Source organism: Oryctolagus cuniculus, chromosome 1, assembly GCF_051225735.1.
Source record: "Oryctolagus cuniculus isolate XC-2025 breed Fujian yellow rabbit chromosome 1, ASM5122573v1, whole genome shotgun sequence".
Taxonomy (NCBI): domain Eukaryota; kingdom Metazoa; phylum Chordata; class Mammalia; order Lagomorpha; family Leporidae; genus Oryctolagus; species Oryctolagus cuniculus.
Window position 1 is genome coordinate 201,028,792 of NC_142867.1, and position 19,592 is coordinate 201,048,383.

Below are 19,592 nucleotides of genomic sequence, written 5' to 3' on the forward strand. Positions count from 1 at the left end.
CACAACAGGAAGCCTCTCCAAGAGGTGAGGGGCAGCTGGAACGTCAGGCCATGAGGCTAAGACACGCCCCCGTCCGGGGCCACTTTTGGCCAATACAAGACGGACGGACCAGGAGGGTGCAGACTCAAGCAGTATGGCCTATGAGGGAGGGCGGCTTTGCTCTGACGGCGTCTGAAAACGCAAGGACAACGCACACTTTGATGACACCATGAATGCCCGCCTGTACCACAGCACCAGGCTCTGGTGGTGGTGTCGGGGGACAGCCCTGCTTCTCAACATGGGAAAGTGGGCAACGTCTGAGTAGCCAGGGACTGATCAAAGATCTGCCAGCACGTCTAGGCCAGAGGGGGCTTGCAGCACACCAAGGGGACAGGGGCTGGGGCTCTTCTCACAGCCTGGACAGACAGGGCTGCAGAGAGAGCCCACCCATGTGAGCTGTGCAAGCATGCAGAACGGTGCCTACCCTTTCTTTGAGACCTGGGACTGGCAAGGCTGTGCTTCTGCAAAGAAGGCACCATCGGGACACAGCCACACCTGTGCCTTGGGTTCCACGGTCCCTTCCACTCCACGAGGACAGAAGGAAATCCCTGCAGCAGAAACCGTATTGCCGCAAAGCCCAAGATATGTGCGCCTGCTGACCTGATTAGACACACAAGAACTCATCCGTGCCAACCGGAGCGGGCAGTCCCCTGAGAGCCACAGACTCCTCCCCGGAAGGCCCTCAGAGCAGGCCTCGCATTTTTCTTGTAACATCTGAGGGTGGTAAATCTTCCTCCCTCTGGAGTAGGTGTAATTTTTGGAAAGTGCTCAAGGCTTCTCCAACCCCATTCAGGTGAAAAGGTGGGTGATGCCGCCCAGGAGCGAAACGCGCAGGCTTGCCAGGGGCAGGACGCGTGCCTTCCACACGGGAGGAACTGCAACCGGGGAGAAATGTGGTTTCATTAGAGTGTTGTGCAACTTGATTTCTTGTGTCGTCTTAATTGGGGACAATAATTGCCTGGCGTTTGGGACTCCACCCAGGAATGAAAAAAAAAAAAAAAAAAACACCAAACCCTAAGTCACTTGTGCCTTGTGACTGGCTCTTCCGAGATACACCTGTGGTCCAGGGATGGCTGTTAGGGGCCTTGGTGAGAGAGGACACCTGGCCACCTTAACAAATGCAGACACCATGGCCCAGAGAGGGGCGGGGCCTTGCCCAAAGTCACCTGGCCACAGGACCTCCAGCTTCAACTCTGGCAGGTGCTCCGGGTTCTGTGCCCACTGTGTAAACAAAATACCAGTACATGTTTTCAAGGAACCCAGTCCCTGGCCTCCAACCAACACAGGGATGTCCACAAAAACAAAAGCAGGTCTTGGGCATGTCCCCAGGCCTCTCCGTGTCTCTTTCCTTGCATGAACGCTGGAGACCACCTTCCTCCCAGAGTTCCTGGGAGGATCACAAGGAGGGGGTGCACACCGAATGCACCCAGCAGAGCACAGCACCGAGCAGGTGCTCCATAGGAAGGCATGACCAGTCCCAGGCTAGAGACGGAGCTGCTCTCCAGCTGTGGCAGTGCAATCTCCTTACCCACACACACCCCGCTGGCACAGGCGTCACTGGGCACCTGTCATGTGCAAGGCCTCCCGCAGGGAAGTCAGCGGAGGGGGAACTGCAATCAGCCTCTGCAGCGGCCGGCCCAGCCCTCCTGGCAGCCACCGGCCATGAGGAGTACAATCGTGAAGAAGCTGGGACAGGCAGGGCCCACGAAACAGAAGCAAACTGCTCTTGCTTTTGGAGGCAGCCAAGAGAGCGGTCTTCTTCCAGAGGGGCACCCGAAGATCCCCAGGCCACCCCCGATCCGGAGTAATGCCGGTGAAGCCCTCCACTCGGGCCCTTCTCCTTGCGTGGAAAGTGGGAGTTCAGTGAGAGAGGGTGTGACTTGCAGCTTCCGGCGCCTGACTGTGCAATTCCCATACAGGTCCCCGCCCCAGCTGAGGCCGTGGCTGCCGACACAGGCAGATGATGTCCGGAGAGGGCACAGGGCCGGGCGCTGGCACCCATGAGCAAGCCTGGTGAGCTTATATAACAAAGGGCCTGTCACCACTTCCTGCAATCCTCATCGCCAGCATTCCAACACAATGAGACACTCTCAGCCCTGGCTTTGAAGTTCAACAACTCATTCAGATGGCCCCAGTGAAATCTCCCGCTGGGAGGCCACAGCCAGCACTTCCTCACCTTCCCTCCCTTTTCCCCACGATGGGCTGGAGACCCTGCTTCTTTTAAACTTACATTAGCAATGAAGCAAGAACACTACATTTGTCTTTAAGGGCTGCAAGCTCTCCCAGCCTGCCTGGGATGACCCGTGCTAAGTTTCCTGCCAGCCCTTTATCTCCAAGGGGGGTGGAGGGGGAGAGGAATACAAACATGCCCATGCCCTCTCCCTGGGGACCCCTTGGCGCTGGAGTTACTCAACTCGGCTCTCAATGGCAGAGTTCAGAGTTCGGCTCACCAGTGGCGTATGTCACGTGTGATGAGCCAGTGCCCATGGCTGGATATTTAGGGAATTCCCAGCTTTTTAGATTTGTTTTTTTTTTCCAAATGCTGTAGGTGACTTGTACTTAGTCAATCTTTTCATTCTCTCCTCAGGATAAATCCCTAAGAGGGACCCACTGGGCCCCAGAGCAGCAGCCGCCAGTCAGCTTCTCCACGCTGCTCTCTCATTGTTTCAGCCCCTTTTTGTCACCCAGAGCCAAGCCTATGTCATTTTGGGGGCAACTGTGATTGACTGAGTCCTTTCAGAGCTGCCTCCTAGGCTGACTTCAGGACAGGGAGGAGCAACCCCACTTTAAAGATGGAAAAGCTGGTTGGGAGAGGTCAGTTGACTCAATCCAGGTCCCAGGCCCTCACCATGAACCCCAGACTGACCCCTGGCAGAGCTCTCTGGCCGCCCCACAGGCCTGGAGGCCAGGGTTTGAGCACACAGGGGTACCATGTGGGCTTTTATGATCGAGTGTGTGACAATGCGCAGGGCACATGCTTGCTGCAATGCCGGGTCGCTCTGCGGTTTCGGGTCCACCTGTCCTGAACATCCAGCCCCAGGCCACTTCAGGCAAATGCCACAAGGCCGTTAACACAGGGCTTAAGTGGCTTCTCTCTCATTTAGCAGCGGGGAAAGTTCTCTTTTACTGGGAGATGGCTACAGGAGGCATTGACAATGACAATGGAATCCACTCTGTGAGTTTAGACTGCGAATACAAACTCAACTTCAGATTCAAAGGAGTCTTTGAAATTCACATATGCGGATCTTCCAAGGAAGCCAGGCCTCTTCCTAGCAGGGAAGCCCCCCATTTCCCTTTCTGAATGTTTTAAAGTCTGGAGAAGACACACAAACAAAGGAACTTTTCATTTGGTTTCACAGATCCAAAATCCCTTCCCCATAACTACAAAGGTTGCCACCAGAAATGTCCCAGTGTAAAATAACTCTGAGATGGGGCTAAGCCACAGCCTGCAGTGCTGGCATCCCAGTCTTAGCTGCTCCCCTTCTGATCCAGCTCCCTGCTAATGCCCCTGGGAAAGCAGCAGAGATGGTCCAAGTGCTTGGGCCCCTGCACCCATGTGGGAGACCCAGAAGAAGCTCCTGGCTCCTGGCTTTGGATCGGCCCAGCTCCAGCCATTGCGGCCATTTGGGGAGTGAACCAGGAGATGGAAGATCTCTCTCTGTGTCTCCCACTGTGTCTGTAATGCTCTCTCTCAAATAAGTAAATAAAATGTTAAAAAGAAAAATAACTGAAAGAATAAAAGTAGACCACTAAAATTTACTTTCAGACTAAGAAGTATTTGAGTGCAAATGGAACCACAAGCCACTGAACTTCAAGTTCTCTCTCCTAAAGTGTCTGCTAGTGTGTATGCAAACAGGTGAACCCAGAAGAGACCGGCAAAGCAAAGGAACTTCATCAAAAGCACAGGGGTTCAGATATGTCAGCAGCAGCAGGCGTGCAGCCTGCATCCCAGGCAGGAGTCCACAGCCTGGGAGGCAGCAGTGATGGCTCAAGTCATTGGGTCCCTGCCACCCATGTGGGAACCCTGGACTGAGTTCTCAGCTTCTGACTTTTCCTGGTCCAGTCATGACTACGGCAGGTATCTGGGGAGTGAAGCAGCAGATGGGAGCTCTCTGCCAGTCTCTCTTCCTCTCAGATCAGCCAACCAACCAAATTATTTAAAAAACAAAAACAAAAACAAGCAAACGTGTATGCTATCTTATAGCCACTTAGGAGTGACAGATGGAGGGCCGACGCTGTGGCACAGCGGGTTAATGCCCTGGCCTGAAGCGCCGGCATCCCATATGGGCGCCGGTTCTACTTCCGGCTACTTCACTTCGGATCCAGCTCTCTGCTATGGCCTGGGAAAGCAGAAGATGGCCCAAGGCCTTGGGCCCCTGTACCCATGTGGGAGACCCAGAAGCTCCTGATCGGCGCAGCTCCAGCTGTTGTGACCAACTGGGGAGTGAACCAGCGGATGGAAGACATCGCTCTCTCTCTCTCTCTGCCTCTCCTTTTTCTGTTTAGCTCTGACTTTCAAATAAATAAATCAATCTTAAAAAAAAAGTGACATGATATCAGGGATTTGTTTCTAAAGATATTTTCTGGAATAACCATTCTCTAAGGGAAAGTGTTTCTAGCTGAGCTGGACCGAGCAGCACTGGAAAGAGACGGAGGAAAGGAGGTGTGTCCCCACCCCACCAGCCTTGTCCCCACCCCACCAGCCGCAAGCCCAGCTCTCCCTGGAGGCTCCCTAGAGACCACCCAGCACTCCTCCAAAGCCAGGGCAGAAAGACCACACCCCCCTTACTCTTCGGGGGTGGTCAGAATTCAGAATCCAGGGAGCAGAGGAGTCTCCAGGTGGGTGGAGGATGGGGAGGGGTGGGGGAGGGAGGCTCTGGGCTGGGTGTCTGCGCTGACAGCCTTCAGAGTGCAGTTCAGGCTGTCTCCAGGTCCTCAGGAAGTGATGAAGCCAACTCCCTCCCCCTTGTCACTCCACAGTCACACCACAGATGGCTGGAGCATGCTAGTGTCCCTGGGTCTTTACAAAGCAGGGCCAGAGCGGCTGGACTGAGCCGTGAGCGCTGGCTGACAGGCCTGGCCGGGGCCCTCGTGGGGGTTCTGAGAAAGCCCAGAAAACATCCTCATCAAGGCTCTAGGAACCTGACGGATCCTCAGCTTCTCCCGGGGCGGGGACCCCTTCCCAAGGCCAGCATCAGCTCAGGGCCCGCCCTCCCTCCCTCTTCTCTCCTCCTGAACTCCAGCTTATCCCCAAAGCTTGCTTCCCAGTGCCCTGGCTCACCAGGACATCCTGGAGCAGCTCTAACCCTGTGAACCGCTTCTCTGCTGAGCCCTGGGACACACCAGCCTGTACCCCATCTCCTGGGTCCCGTGCACTGACGCCCTCATGCCCCGACAGCCTGTAGCTCTGCCCTCTCCTGCTCCGAGTGTCTGCAGAGACAAGCAGTGTGATGTGCTCAGGGCCTCCTGTGCCCACCCTCCCACCACCAGCAGGAGGCGAGGGGCCCACGCACGGCCACTCCCCGACCCAGACTCCGTGCCTTGGGCGTGCGTTCCGTCTGCCTCTGACAGGAGGTGGACAAACGCTCGGCTGGATCGAGTCACCGACAAAGTCCAAGAGAGGGCATCTTGGTTTTGACAGCAGCCATCCAGAAAAATCCATCCTCTGACACACGCTTGGTCGGTGCCCCCCGATGGGCCGGTGCCATCTGAGAGCAGCAGGGTGGTCTGCTGCAGGGCTGGGCCCAGGCCCTCCCTGCCTCTTGCTAGAGGCCCTGCTATCTCCTCCTGGGGTCCCACGTGCCCCTGGTCGAGCTGCACACACACAGCTTCTCAGCCTTGCTCCACCCCCTCTCCTTAACCACACCAAGCTGTGGCCTGGCTGGATCTCCTTCAGCCACAGGGGCCATCACAGGACCCCCTCCCAGAACATCCTCCTCTCAAACACCAGAGGGTTTTTTTTTGTTTTTTCTTTCTTTCTCTAACTAGAGTAAGACAGCGAGAGAGAAATCTTCCTCTGCTGGTTCACTCCCCAGATGGCTGCAATGGCCACCAGAACTGGGCCAGCCTGAAGCCAGGACAGGAATTCCATCTGGGTCTCCCTTGTGGATGCAGAGGTCCCCATACCAGGGCCATTCCTTGTCGCCTTCCCTGGGTAGCTGGGTCAGAAGTGGAGCAGCTGAGACTCCAGTGGCTTGCTCATACAGGACGCTGGTATGGCAGGTGGCGACTCAGCATGCTGTGCCATGATGCTGGCCCCTACGCCGAGGATTGAAGTACCCCAACCCACTTATCCGTGAAGGTCCAGCTCCAAAGTCACCTCCTCCATGAAGCCTTCCTTGATGCTGCTTTGGCAGCATTATCCCAGTGCAGAGTACCTGGCCCGCACTGGACATTTCATCCACAGCAGAGAGCTGTGGTTTCTAAACGGCTCTGGCTTCGTGGTTCTGAGGCCACCAGGTGACACAGGGCTGACCTCTGTCAGTGTTATCTACATCTATGTCGCACAGCAGTTAAGGGGGTGGACGCAGGAGCCAGACTGCCTGCCTGCACTTGACCCCAGCTGCAGCTCTGCCCATTTCTACCAGCGGCACCTGTTTGCCTCAGTTTCCCTATCTTGGGGATCAGTGAGTCAGTGCAGATTGAGGCCCCTACCGCACAGTGGTAACCCCAAGTAGAGCCTGGACTTCTCTCGAGCTGCGGGACATCAGGGATCAACCAGAAACTGACCTACTGAGACAAAGATGGGGCCACTCTGGGAACAGCAGCGGCACCAGGCCAGAAAGGGCAGCAACACTGGCTTGACAGTGGCAACTGAAGTCCAGAGTCCAAAGCTGGACTGAGACTCGGGACAGACTGTGGCCAGTAACACAGAAACGCCCCCGCCCCCCATCCATCTGTGAAAACACTCTTGCTCCCTACCCAGCCTCCTGTCTGCCCAGGTACTTGCTCACACAAGCTCCGCCCACCCACTCAGAACCTGGGCCGGCAGGATGTCTGTTCTCTTAAACAGATGTCTGTACTCAACCCTCACAGAGACCTGACACATGGACCCTCATCCCCCAATCACTCTGCTACCTGTGAAATGGGCCTTTTCATAGCCCTGCCTCTGAGACCGGCCGTGAGGCTCCAGCATGGACTCTTCCTGTTGCCTGCAGTGTGAGGCCCTGTGGGAGTGGACAGGAAATGCCATCTGTTATTACTGTACCCATGTCACGTGGGCCATTCCACCTGTCCCAGGCCACCAAGCTGCCAGGCACTAGGACTAGGGCTTGGGCTCAGGACTTCCAACACTAAAGCCAGCGTTCGGTTCACGCCACCACGGAGGGACACCCTCAGGGTCCTGCGTGTCTGCAACAGCCACTAGGGCACCCGTGGCCCCACACCAGGCCACTCTCAGCTGGCCAACTGCTGTCCCACCTGCTACTGACACAGGCTGACATTCTGGATGGTGAGGCCACCCGTTAGCTACTCCTGGCTGCTCCCCCGCTCTCCTTGCTAGGACCCCCTCATCCCGAAGCCCACCTGTGGCGCCTACCTTGACCCCCATCCAGTCACCCGTCTGTACCAATGTGGCCCACCCATTCAAAACCTCTTCTAGCCCCCTCCTCCACACAGCACTTTCCAGGCTGGGGCCCCATCACTGTTGACACTGAAGGGCCCCTGCCCTGAAGATAACCATCACACATCTGAGGGTTCTCACTGGGAGAAGCAAGGTTAGACTGGTTTGACTTGACCTCAAAGAATCAGAGCAAGACAGCAGGAGAACCTGCAGAGGAAACATGTCCAGCCCAACACCAGGTCCTAAACAGACCTGTACTAAGTTGCAGTGAATGCCAGAAAAAAAAAAAAAGAAATTCAAGGCTGGGTGTTGTGGCTCAGCGGGTTAAGCCACCAGCCACCACTTGGGACGCCCGCCTGCATCCCATAACCGAGTGCCTGGTTCAAGTCTAGGCTACTCGGCTTGCAGTCCTGGGAGGCCCCAGGTGATGGCTCAAGTGCTTGGGTCCCTGCCAGCCATGTGGGATACCCACATGGAATTCTGGGCTCCTGGCTTTGGCCCAGCCTAGTCCTGGCTGCTGGGGGGCATTTGAAGAGTGAACCAGCAGATGGAAGATTTCTCTCTCTCTCTCACTCTTTCAAATTAAACGAACAACTTTGAAAAGAAAAACAACTTTCAACCACAGTCGTGCAAAGGGAGCTGGCCTGGGAGGTGACGGACCCGCTCATCACTGGAAGTTTGCAAGCACGGACGGCACAGAGGGGCAAATCCCTCACGGGTTTCGGACAGCAGCTTGCCTTGCTGGCTGCGATCACTGTCATCGGAAGAGCTTCCAAAACTACTGACGCCCAGGCTGTCTCCCCGGAAATCACCGCTCAGTTACGCTGGGCCGGAACCCAGGGAACTGGAATGACAGAAACATAAGCAGCTCTCGTGGCGGACACTCGGTGCAGCAAAACGGGCAGGCTCCTGCAGCTTCTGAGGACCGTGGGAACGCTGCGTGGTGCTCACGGGTCCGCTCGTCTTTCTGGATTTATTCCCCCAGAACACGCCAGGCCCTGGCCTGCTCCTTCAGCGTCATTTCATTAAGGTCAAAACCTCACCACGGACAAGGCAGGACAGACCTTCCCGACAGCAAGCTAACAGCCAGCAAATGAGCCAGGCAGAGGGGTCCAGACAAGGGAGCTCACTGGCAGAAGCCACAGGAAACTGGGGTTGTGGGGGTTGGAGAAGAACCCTGTGAATGAATGAATTTGAATTGGGTTTTGGCAGGGGCGGAACAAAGTCAGCTGTCAAATCTCACCCACAGTCTCCTACCCACGGGCTGCTCACCCCCACCCCAGACTCCAGGGGGAGTCCGCCCCACTCGGAGAGCCGCTTCCTTGTCTCTGTGCTGCCTTAAACTCTCTGGGTCTTGCGTTAGAGATGCCTAGGGGCGCCAGCGCCACGGCTCACTAGGCTAATCCTCCGCCTAGCGGCGCTGGCACACCGGGTTCTAGTACCGGTCGGGGCGCCGGATTCTGTCCCGGTTGCCCCTCTTCCAGGCCAGCCCTCTGCTGTGGCCAGGGAGTGCAGTGGAGGATGGCCCAGGTGCTTGGGCCCTGTACCCCATGGGAGACCAGGAAAAGCACCTGGCTCCTGGCTCCTGCCATTGGATCAGCGCGGTGCGCCGGCCACAGCGCGCCGGCCGCGGCGGCCATTGGAGGGTGAACCAATGGCAAAGGAAGACCTTTCTCTCTGTCTCTCTCTCTCACTGTCCACTCTGCCTGTCAAAAAAAAAAAAAAAAAAAAAAAAGAGATGCCTAGGGGCTTTCCAAGACTCCCCCTGGGCTCTGAGTTACAGCTGGGGGGCGGGATCTATTATCTGATTGTCCCCAAGCCTCAGCCAGGCACCGGGAACAGGGTTGGTATCTAAAACATGTTCAGGGCAGACTTCTGAGCTCCATGCCCCTCTGTCCCTCTGTCCATAAAGCCCAGAAACAGAGTCCCAGTTAAAGCCACCCACAGCACACCTGAATGGCCCAGCCTCTGGGTCCTGGAGGAGGAGGAAGAGGTGGAGGTCGACTCCTGCAGGGGTGAGGCGAGGCTCTCCTGGCCACGCCCCACCCACTGCACCCAAAGTCCCGGTGCTAATACCCAGTTATCTCCCCCAGGTGTCAGGAGGTGAAGGTACAATAAGTTGCCCACCAGAGGCATCATTTCATAAAGACCCGCGTTCACCATGATCATAATCGCTGATGAGACCTAAACACAGTTGGGCCGAGACGGAGTCCAAATATTTAAGTCTGAAAAGGCACCTGAAGAAACACAGACAGATCACGGGCCAGCAGAGAGGAGAGGACATCCAGAAACACACTAGCCGCTCGGAAACTAAAACTGCAATCCTCTCTTGGCACTGTGTAACCAGACTGCAGACAGATGAAACGTTCACCGCAAGAAAGGAAGAAACCTCGCGGCCTCAGCACATGGGCAAAGAGTGGACGGAGTAAGGACAGCTTTTCCACCGCACACTCGAAGGTGCGGCGACAGTGGGCAGCAATTCACTGTAAGCAACAGAACACAGCCAGACAGAGCCACAAAACAGGCCGCAGACTTTCAAAAACAGCAGGTAAGGGGCTGTCTCCTTAATCCACGCGGTACCCCGCATGGAGACGGATGGCCAGGAGATAGAGTGGATAATTCTAGAAAGGCAGCATGATCCGTCAATGCCTGTGTCCACTGGTGAGCCCAGAAACTGCGATTTGAAGTCAAGCGCATTTGAATTCCCAGGATTGTGCAAGAACAGGAGTTTGAAGCCTGGAATACAACCAGGAAAAAGGGCATCAGGACTTTTACTGTCTGGTCCAAACAATTCGACTTCTCAGAACCAGTCCCAGGGAGACACTCACACAGCCCCCCGAGGAATGAAGCCAGAAAGGTGCTCATTACAGCGCTGGCTGTGGGATTAGGAAACCCAGGAAGAGCTGAAATTTGCAAACAGAACACAACGTAGGCATTCAGTGGGGGCTGTTAACTGTCCAAGATAACACGGGCACTGGTCAGTGAATGTCTTTAAGGGAAACGAAAAAATAAATACACGCAGTATTAATTTTTGTGCAGGGAAAAGTGACTAGATGGAAAAACAGTGAAACATTAATGTTGGTTTCTCTGAATTATAGAATCAGGGCTGGTTTCTATTTCAGTTTCCCTTGTCTGTGTTTGCTCTAATACTTGTCTGAATTTTATCATAAGCGGGAAACAAGTGACCGCAGAGATAAACACCGAAATACACCTCTAGGTCCAAGTTCTGCGAGAAGCAGGCTCGGAGCACTGCCCCCTGGCACCAGCCCCACACAGGAGGGAGGCAGGGGCTGCACCATTCCACAGATGCCACACGGTCCCCAAATCACATGTGTGGCTGTGGAATGCAGCAGGGGGATTACGGGGCCGTCTGGCTCTCATTCGACAAAATGTTCAAGTCCCACCGTCAGCAGCACCACAGCCTGGAGCAAGCCGGAGAGTTGCACTCCTCCCAGCTCTGCTGCAGACAGGTAAACCCCCTGTGAGCAGGCAGCAACGCAATGCTCTCCGTAGCAAGACAGCCACGGGGTTCCCCTACCCTTTCCCCAGCTCAAGTGTCCAGCGCAGCAGCTGGCCCTTCACACCACACTCCTGGTCACCTTCTCCACGCCCTGCTCCATGGCAGGCCCCGGGCTCGGGCCACACTGAGTGCCCCCAGCAGAGGCCCCGTCTGATCTCGGGTGTGGGTGTGGGTGTGGGTGCGGGGTCCCTTCTGCCTGGGATGTCCTGTCCATGCCTTCTCTGGACCCGCCTCCGTCCACAGGCCTCCTCTTCCTGGTGGTTTCCCCATCTCCTCCAGAGCCCTAGCCTCTGGCCATCCACGTCCTCCGCCAGTCCTCTGGAGGGCAGAGTGCACCCGAATCTGCATCCCCAGGACTCAGCTGCTGAATCAGTCTCCTTGGCTGGGTTGCAGCCGCCCCGCCAATGACCGCCCGTCCCCCTGGCTGCTCAGGACAAACCCTCATAGACACCCTCGGCTCTGCTCCTTCTCACGTTGCACCTGTCAGCAGAGCCTGTGGCCCTCCCTTCACAGCCCTTCCCCACCCGAGCTGTTCGCGTCGTCTCCAGCTCCAGTGCCTGCGTCCTAGGGGTCTCCCCACTTGTCCCCTCCACCCCATCCTCCGCTAAGCAGCCAGACCCAGCCTCTTCACACCTGGGCCAGCTCCTGTGGCTCCTCTGTTCAGACCCCTCCCTGCACTGACTTCCCAAAGCTACAAGAAAAGACCTGCTGCATCCCACCCAAGACCCCCAGCCCCTCCTCGTCTGCTGTTCCTGAACTTCCCAGCCTGGCTCCTAGGGCTCTGGCCTAGAATCCTCTTCTCTTGGAGAGCCACCCCGTGACTGCCACCGAGTCCCTCAGCCAAGCCCTCTCTGGGCCTCCGTATAAAGCTGCAGCTCCCACCTGGCCCCCAGCCCCTGCTCGACTTCTCCCCATGCCCCCCCACGAGGGATGGACTTGTCGGCTTGGGGGAGCACGGTGGTTTGGCCTCCACTCCCTGCGCGGGTCCCAGCACGTGCAGGGAGCAATCCACAGCACATGGATTCAGGGGCATTCAGCAACGGGTGCTGAAGGAGCAGACGAGTCAGCAGGGACAGGGGGCTCGGCATGAGCTCCTGGGGGCCAGCCTGCAGGTCATGGCCCAGCAGTGGCCAGCAACACCACCAGCTGGGAAGACAGCGGCCTATCCTGGAGCTCCGTTCTGACCGTCACCGCTTGGAAAGCGCTGGGCTGAGTCACTCCCCGGGCCCTGACTAATTCTCTCCCAGGCCCCGACCCACCTCCCAGCTCCTTCCTTTGCAGCATAATGGGAAATCCAGAGAGCTCCCCTTGGAGAAAATGGAAAGGAACTGAATGATTGAGGGGAAAACGCAGGTCTTCCTGGCCCGGCAAGTGAGAAAGCCCAAACTCTCAGGAAGTCAGTGCCTCTGAAAGTGAAACATTAATAGAAATATTACTGGAAAATACCAAACAGGAAGAGAAGGAAAATTCCATTGTGGAAGCAAGGGCCTCTGTCGAAGTTCCTTAATCCTCTCAGCAAAGTGTTTCAGAATCAAAACACAGAAAGAAACGGAAAGCAATCAGGCTGTCACCCTTCCTGTGGGCTGGGGCTTTGGCCAGGCCACCTCACACCACCCCAGCGCAAGGGCACTAGGCTCGGGATGCACACACCTCCTCCTCCGAGCCTCTGTCTGCCCATCTGTAAAATGGGGCCCATCTGTAAACAGGGGCCGCTGTTGCGGTGCAGCCACTTAAGCCGCCACTCGTGACACTGGCATCCAACACGGGAGCACTGGCTGGAGTCCTGGTGCAGAAACCGGTCACTCACACCACGGCAACAGAGGACTTCTATAAAGATTCAGTCAAGCTACAAATAAGACAGAGAACATCGAGGCATGAGTCTGGGCAGCCTGAGGTGGTCACCCAGGGGTTAAAAGCCGAGTGGGGGGGTGGCACTGTGGTGCAGGTTAAGCTGCCACCCCCACGCCAGCATCCCTTCTCAGAGTCCCCGCTGCTCCACTCCCCATCCAGTTCCCTGATTATGGCCTGGGAAAGCTGCGGAAGACGGCTCAAGTGCTTGGGCTCCTGACACCCACGAGAGACCCGGATGGAGTTCCAGTTTCCTGGCTTCAGCCAGGCCCGGGCCCAGCCACTGTGGCCATTTGGAGATTGAACCAGCGGATGGAAGGTCTGTCTTTCTCTTTCTCTCTCTCTCTCTCCATTTCTCTCTGTAACTCTGTTTCAAATAAATCCAATTTTGAAAAAAGACACAGCTCTGGATCTGGCTTCAAATCCCATCTCCACTGTCTCTGTGTGACGTGGGACCAGTTAGCTAACTTTTCTGGGCTTGGTTTTCTCACCTCTAACAACAGGAACAATAGCAGCATCAACGTCAAAGGACTGTGATGAGGAGCAAGTTACGTGAACAGCACTTGGCTCAGGCCATGTGCAATAAAAGTATTTGCCAACACTACTATCGTAGACGGCTCCATTAATTCAAGGGACTACTCCTTCTCTACTCAAAACGCCTCCTCCTCCAAGAAGCCTTCCATACTTCTCCAGTTGAAACGAACCTCTTCCTTCTGCTTCTCCTCTGGTTCAACAGAATCAAGACCCTGCCCAGAACAGCTTCTGTGCCAGGCTGGCCCTCAGCTCACCCGCGCCATTTCATTTATCAACAAGTTCAATCTGATTCAAACAACTCTGTTTGCCAAGCCAGCTTTCTGTGTTCCCAGCCGGAAGATAAGCTCCTTATGGGCAGGCACTTCTCAGCCCCTGGTTCATCTCTGTATCCACAGCTCCTGACAGTGGCCTGCGCATAGCAATTCTTCAGGCACACAGGCCAAAGAAGTTCAAAGGCACAGGCCACGGCAGCCTGTCTCTGCCCTGTAGGAAATGCTTACACATACACCCCCCAGTGTGCAGACAAGCCAGCAGGTGCACTCCCACCAGACAGTGCCATCTGGGCTGCTGCAAAGCCACAAGGCCCAGTTTGGGTCCTAAGACCAAGCCTGCTGACCTGCCCCTCCCCCACAGGCCACTACTTCCTGACTCTCCCTGCATCAGTTCAACTCAGGGGGGTGGGGGTGGGGGGTATGACACTTGACCATGTGCAAGTTTGGCTTAGCTGAGGGATGGAAGGAAGCCACACCTGTTTCACATTTGCTCCTGAAAGCCACTTTCATGGGTCAGAAATGCCTTGGGGGCAGGGAGAGGGAGGGGTCAAGGCCGGGGTCATCAGTCATGTTCTGAGATTGTCAGATTAGACAGGGCGGCCATCCGATCTCCAAAGGAAACTCAAGTTCCTCACTGATTAGGGCCAAGGCACCAGCTGGTTCGTCCTCAGAGCAGAACACACACACAGTTTCGCTTGTCCTCGGGGGGCGGGAACGTTCAGTGTCAGAATGAGAAGACGTGACAGTTACAAGACACACGGGCTATGTGGCAGTCCCCTGGGAGCACCAACTCTGTGTGCAGAATTCCTCTACAAAGTAACTCAAGCACTGCATTAGCATCTCATTCACGAATCTCTGAGGCAGATGGGCGAGACGGGGAGGCAGCTCTGGGCCTCTCCTGGGTACCAAAGCCCAGACCCTCGGGAAGGGGGACATCAGGGCAGAGGGAGGTAAGGGAGGGGACATGACCACACATCCCAGTGGACACCTGAACCCTGCGCTCTCCCTTTAAACTGTGTGGAGAATCAGGGAAAGGTGTAGCGGGTTCTGAATTCAGACTGCCCAGGTGCGACCCTTGCTCCACTATTCGGTAGCTGTGTGACACCAGGCAGATCATTACGTTTCTAAACCCTAGCTTCCTTATCCACAAAATGGGGGTAATATGAGGGTACTTCCAAAAGTTCATGGAAGAAGGGATTAAAAGCTTATTTCAGGGCCAGCGCTGTGGCATAGTGGGTAAAGCACCAGCCTGCAGCACTGGCATCCCATATGGGCACCAGCTCGAGTCCTGGCTGCTCTACTTCTGATTCAGCTCCCTGCTAATGCGCCTGGGAAAGCAGCGGCAGATGGCTCAAACACCTGGGCCTCGGCCATTCACGTGGGAAAGCCGGATGGAGCCCCACACTCCTGGTTTTGGCCTGATCCAGCCCCAGCTCTTGCAGCCCTTTGGGGAATGAGCCAGTGGATAAAAGATCTCTATCTCTATATCTGTCTTTCTGTCTAACTCTGCCTTTCAAATAAACAAATCTTTTCTCAAAAAGTTTATTTTGGTGCAAAAAAAACACCTTGAAATCTATGTGCAATTATTTCAAAATCCACACACTCCACTTCTTAAAGTACGCCTGTACCCCCACAGCACATGACAACACGAGGCCACTGACAGACGCTTGGACGCCCGCCCTTTGCCCCAGAGCCCGACCTCTCCCCCTGACTCCTGGCCGACCCTGGGACCCCTTCAGGCAACAGTGCAGGAGGAGGGACGGTGTGCCAGGCTCCTCCAGGAACCTCACGGGTTTCTACTCTTTCTTAGGACCGGACCCAGCCACCACCAATGTGGTCATGTGTGGAGGATGAGGGGTCGCTGGGAACAGCCCAAGGCCATCCTGAGCCAGCCAACCAAACATGCAAGGAAGCCCTGCTGGCTTGGCAGGCAAGAGTGAGCCCAGCTGAGACCAGAAAAACTACTCGGGTGTGCAAGCTCAAGGACTGTAATTGGAAGCAGAGATTGGAAACCACAGCCCACAGGTCAGCTGCCTGTTCTTGCGAGTAAAGTTCTATTGCAAGACAGCTATCTCCACAAATCTGCACTCTGTCCGCGGCTGCTCTCATGTGACAAGGCCAGTGCTGGACAGTGGTGATGTGGAGCCTATGGCCTGCAGGCCTAAGGCTATCTACTAGTCAGCCTTTTAAGAAATCTTTGCTGTGGGGCTGTCGCTGTGGTGCAGCGGGTAAAGCTGCCACATACAGTGCCAGCATCCCATATGGGCGCTGGTTCCAGTCCTGGCTGCCTACTTCCGACCCAGCTCTCCGCAATGGCCTGGGAAAGCAGTAGAAGAGATGGTCCAAGTCCTTGGGCCCCTGCACCCACGTGGGAGACCTGGAGGAAGCTCCTGGCTTCGGATCAGCGCAGCTCTGGCCATTGCAGCCATCTGGGGAGTGAGCCAGTGGATGGGAGATTTCCCTCTCTCTCTGCCTCTGTCTCTCTGTAACTCTGCCTTTCAAATAAAGTAAATAAAGCAAGAAAGCAAGAAAGCAAGAAAGCAAGAAAGCAAGAAAGAAAGAAAGAAAGAAAGAAAGAAAGCAAGAAAGGAAGGAAGGAAGAAAGGAAGAAAGAAAGAAAGAAAGAAAGAAAGAAAGAAAGGAAGAAAGGAAGAAAGAAACCTTTGCTGCTTGCTGCTTTGGGGTGGTTGCTCAGCAGCCACAGTTGATAGCACCCCCACACCTCCTCTCACGCAAGGGCGAGGTGAGCAGGGAGCCAGGGGAAGCACTGCATTTGTCCGCAGCACGTCTCTCACTTCCAAGGCATGGGACTGCAGAGGGGAGAGTGTCCCAGGCCAAGCCGCAGCCACTGGGTCTGGCCCCTCCTTGCCCTTTCCCTCAATGACATTTTAACTGGAGCCTGTGGCTGTCAATCAAACAGGAATGACTGACAACTCCGGTCCAACCCTGGCTTCCATCAAGCTTCACAAGACGTCAACGATTTTCTGTAAAAGGACCAAGACAAGGCACAAGCCCCCAGAGCCAGGCATGGGGGCACAGGTTCTTCCCTCACGGGCTCCAACCTCCCCGCCCACCACCTGCCCCGCTGAGCCTCCTGCCACGCTCTCAAGCCACTTGGCCCCTCAGTGCACAGGGAGCCTTGGCGGGGGGATTAATTCCCACTCATCCTGCCAGGGTCAGCTCAGAGGTCACCTTCTTCTGAAGGCTCCTGGATTCCCCAGGGTGCGGGGGCTCCCAGCGGCTCTGCACTCCTCAGGTTGCCATTCCGTCTCTGGCTGCACCTGTCTGAATAGCCCTAAGAAGCTGGCCCGCTCAATCCTTGGAACCCACAGGGGATTGGTTCTGGGACTCCCCACGGACACCCAGATCCAAGGGTGCTCCAGTCCCTGACCTCACATATTTGCATATAACCTACACACAACTTCCTGCATACTTTCAATTCTACATTAGAATGCCTAATACAATATAAATGCTATGTAAGTAACTGTTATACTGCATTGCTTACAGAATAAAGATCCAAAAAAGTCTGCCCAGGGTTCAGTACAGACACGATTCCCACCCCACCCCCACTATCTCACCCCGCAGCCGGCCGCCTCTGCCGAGTCCGCAGTTCTGGATCCCCCCTCCTCCCTGCGAGCTGGCTACCACTTACTCCTCTCTGAATGCCCCGTCTAGCAGACAGCTCCAAAACTGCTGGATGTTAAAAAAAAAAAAAGTTAGACATGATATTATTTATTCTGTAACTATGGCAAACGTGTTATTTAACTCAACTCTGTGGATGCTGACAAAATATAAAGTGTCAGTCCACACGAGCCTGTGTTTAAACCTGGGGAAAACTGATGTCATGCTACATCCCAACTTTCTCCGTTGTGGTGCAAACAACATTTACTTCATTACCATAAAAGCAGCAAGACTTCAGCAGAAGACCTAACTGGATACGTGTCCTGGTGGGGTCAGAGGAGGAGACCTACCAAGGCCCTGGCCGCTTCTGGCACTATTGTCTTCTGCAAAGCACAGCTTGCCCCTGCTGCAGTGGCACCTGTCTTCCCCGAGGCTCGGGCGTGCACCATCTCCCACCTGCACCGCAGCCCCCAGATTTTGGTTTCCGGGCAGGAAACCTCACCTGAGGCCCTGAGCACATCCTCCCTGGCTCCCCAGTCTTAAAGGGCTCGCCTGGGGGACCCCACTCTGGTCCCCACCTCGCTCCTGCCACAGCATATAAGCTCTGGTTTGTGAGCACATGCCCCACACTGAGGTCTTATTTTCACACACACCTATCTATGGTTACACACGTGCATGCGCACGCACACACACACACTTATCTTGACCTGCAGCCCGTCACTGTCCCAGGCCCTGTGCTGAAATCCCACTTCCAACTCTAAAGCCACCCAGTACCCCTGAAGACCTCCCCAGATTCTCAAGACTGAGCAACAACCCACCGAAACACATGACGGAAATACACGCCACAGCCTCCCCTGGGCTCACGCCAGAGACTGCTGACGAGCCCTCGGCACCCTGCACATCCTCACCTCATCACACACACAGTACAGTACCAGGGGCTCGCCGAGCACATCACCACTGCGAAGCTGGCCAAGGCCTAAGCAGGAAGAAATGATTCTAGAAGGAGAAATGCCAAGACTGGATGCTGATGGTGGGGGCGGGGGGAGGTGGCCAGGTGTGTATGCCCCAGCACTTGCCTGCGAGAAGGGGGTGGACACCCCTAAGTGTGTGACGGGAGGCAGGACAGGGGCCCCCAAAGACAAACGGTGGTGGGGCTGCCACGGGAGGCACTGAACGGAGGGTCTGTTGACCAGAAGCTCCAGCTTTCACACCCCAGTAGCCCACTGACGCGAATGCAAACACAAGGGGTGGGCATTATGGCCCAGTGGATTAAGTCACCATCGGAGACACCTGTGCCCCCCTACCTTCCTGCTAATGTGCCTGGGAGGCAGCCGAAGCTGGCCCAGGTACCCACCCACCCAGAGTGCCTTGCGCCCAGTCTTGGCCTAGCTCAGCCCTGGATGTTTGCAGGCACTTGGGGGAGTGAACCAGCGGATGAAAGGTGAATCTCACTCTGTCACTCTTTCAAATAATTCAGTCATTAAAAAAAATAAAAATAGATAAAAAAAAAAAAAACAAACAAACACAGGGCCTGGCACCCAGGCGTCCAGCAGAGACCCAAGAGTCTCAGGCTCTTCCCTCATAACTGATCAAAGGGAGCTGGGCTGCAGCCCAAGCCAGGTGCGAGAAGCAGGTTTTCCTGGATCCATGGGTGAGGGGCAGGTTCAGGGCTGGAGCTGCAGGACGCCTGGCCTTCCAAAAGCTGTCTGGCTGGAAATACTGTGAAAACCAGACCGCCTCTGACTGCCTGGGGCAGGGGGAGACTGGCCACACACAGAGGACAGGGACGGGGCATCCAGAGTCTCCGCGCCCCCAGCTGACCCTGACCAGAAGACCCAGGGCGAGGGGTGAGAAGTCTACGCTGCATTAGCAGTTCTCAAAGTTAAGGTCGCAGGATCAGCAGCCAGAGATTGTCCTGCAACTCGTCAGAACGCAAACTCTCAGCCCCTTTCCCCCCAGCACCCACAGAGGGTCAAACAACATACCATTCTGGCAGCGAAAGCCCTTCCCCGGCCCCCAGTGCTCTGCTGACCAGGCCTCCCTCACCGGGGCCTTCTGCCCTGCCAACCTGTCCATCCCAGACACTGCAGCTCCACCTGCACTTCTTAAAGCACCAGGCTCTCTCCCGCAGCCACCCACGGGCAGAGCCCCTCTGCCAAGATAACGGCCCCGCCTCCGAGGTGTACCCCCTGAAGCC

General features: G+C 55.7%; 1 protein-coding gene across 1 annotated transcript in view; it reads right to left on the reverse strand.

Moving 5' to 3' along the window:
• The window catches only part of SHB (SH2 domain containing adaptor protein B), a 119,510-nt gene that overhangs the window by 96,875 nt on the left and 3,043 nt on the right, over positions 1-19,592 (reverse strand). The gene's annotated exons all lie outside the window — the stretch shown is intronic.